Source organism: Homarus americanus, unplaced genomic scaffold (genome assembly GCF_018991925.1).
Source record: "Homarus americanus isolate GMGI-L3 unplaced genomic scaffold, GMGI_Hamer_2.0 scaffold55640, whole genome shotgun sequence".
Classification (NCBI taxonomy): Eukaryota; Metazoa; Arthropoda; class Malacostraca; order Decapoda; family Nephropidae; genus Homarus; species Homarus americanus.
Window position 1 is genome coordinate 5749990 of NW_024713650.1, and position 2153 is coordinate 5752142.

The 2153-nt window shown below is 49.9% G+C and overlaps 1 long non-coding RNA gene across 1 annotated transcript; it reads left to right on the top strand.

The window, feature by feature from the left end:
• Positions 1-1509: 1509 nt before the first annotated feature.
• LOC121874106 lies at positions 1510-1952 on the top strand. The gene is made up of 3 exons (XR_006090368.1): positions 1510-1563; positions 1809-1838; positions 1930-1952. It is a non-coding gene; the product is annotated as an uncharacterized LOC121874106 (long non-coding RNA).
• Positions 1953-2153: the final 201 nt, after the last annotated feature.

The window sequence follows — 2153 nt, forward strand, 5'->3', positions numbered from 1 at the left end:
CACCGTAGTGATGTTCCTCGGTGATGTTCACACTGTGTGATGGTCCTAGGTGATGTCTACACTTGCAGTGTTGGTCCCAGGTGACAAGTTCACACTGTAGTGATGGTCCTAGGTGATGTCTGGCTAATTGCAGTGTTGGTCCTAGGTGATGTTCACACTGTAGTGATGGTCCTAGGTGATGTTCACACTGTAGTGACATAGTCCTAGGTGATGTTCACACTGTAGTGATGTTCCTCAAGATGTCTTCACACTGTAGTGTTGGTCCCAGGTGATGTCTCCACACTGTAGTGTTGGTCCTAGGTGATGTCTGGCCACTGCAGTGTTGGTCCCAGGGTGATGTTCACACCGTAGTGATGTTCCTCGGTGATGTTCTTCACACTGTAGTGATGGTCCCAGGTGATGTTCACACTGCAGTGTTGGTCCCAGGTGATGTCTACACACCCTGTAGTGATGGTCCTAGGGTGATGTTCACACTGTAGTGTTGGTCCCAGGTGATGTTCACACTGTAGTGATGGTCCCAGGTGATGTTCACACTGCAGTGATGGTCCTAGGTGATGTTCACACTGCAGTGTTGGTCCCAGGTGATGTTCACACTGTAGTGTTGGTCCCAGGTGACAAGCCCTACACTGTAGTGTTGGTCCCAGGTGATGTTCACACTGCAGTGATGGTCCTAGGGTGATGTCTACAAGCACTGTAGTGATGTCCCAGGTGATGTTCACACTGCAGTGATGGTCCTAGGTGATGTTCACACTGTAGTGTTGGTCCCAGGTGATGTTCTCACACTGTAGTGTTGGTCCCAGGTGATGTTCACACTGTAGTGTTGGTCCCAGGTGATGTCTACACTGCAGTGTTGGTCCCAGGTGATGTCTGCTAATTGCAGTGATGGTCCTAGGTGATGTTCACACTGTGTTGGTCCCAGGTGATGTTCACACTGCAGTGTTGGTCCCAGGTGATGTCTGGCTAACTGTAGTGATGGTCCCAGGTGATGTCTGCCACCGTAGTGTTGGTCCCAGGTGATGTTCACACTGTAGTGTTATCCTAGGTGATGTTCACACCGGTAGTGATGGTCCTAGGTGATGTCTACACTGCAGTGATGGTCCCAGGTGATGTTCACACTGTAGTGATGGTCCCAGGTGATGTTCACACTGTAATGATGGTCCTAGGGTGATGTCTACACACTGTAGTGATGGTCCTAGGTGATGCCCACACTGTAGGGATGGTCCCAGGTGATGTTCACACTGTAGTGATGGTCCTAGGTGATGTTCACACTGTAGTGATGGTCCCAGGTGATGTTCACACTGTAGTGATGGTCTCTAGTGATGTTCACACTGTAGTGATGGTCCCAGGGTGATGTTCACACTGTAGTGATGGTCCTAGGGTGATGTTCACACTGTAGTGATGGTCCTAGGTGATGTTCACATAATTGCAGTGATGGTCCCAGGTGATGTTCACACTGTAGTGATGGTCCCAGGTGATGTCTTCACACTGTAGTGATGGTCCCAGGTGATGTTCACACTGTAGTGATGGTCCTAGGTGATGTTCACACTGTAGTGATGGTCCCAGGTGATGTTCACACACTGTAGTGATGGTCCCAGGTGATGCTCACACTGTAGTGATGGTCCCAGGTGATGTTCACACTGCAGTGATGGTCCTAGGTGATGTTCACACTGTAGTGATGGTCCTAGGTGATGTTCACACCTGTAGTGATGGTCCCAGGTGATGTTCACACTGTAGTGATGGTCCCAGGTGATACCCACACTGTAGTGATGGTCCCAGGTGATGTTCACACACTGTAGTGATGGTCCTAGGTGATGTTCACACTGTAGTGATGGTCCTAGGTGATGTTCACATATCAGCATGGTCCTAGGTGATGTCTGCTAATTGTAGTGATGGTCCCAGGTGATGTTCACACTGCAGTGATGGTCCTAGGTGATGTTCACACTGTAGTGATGGTCCCAGGTGATGTTCACACTGCAGTGTTGGTCCCAGGTGATGTTCACACCGTAGTGTTGGTCCCAGGTGATGTTCACACTGTGGTGTTGGTCCCAGGTGATGTTCACACTGTAGTGATGGTCCCAGGGGTGATGTTCACACTGTAGTGATGGTCCCAGGTGATGTTCACACTGTAGTGATGTGGTCCTAGGATGTTCACA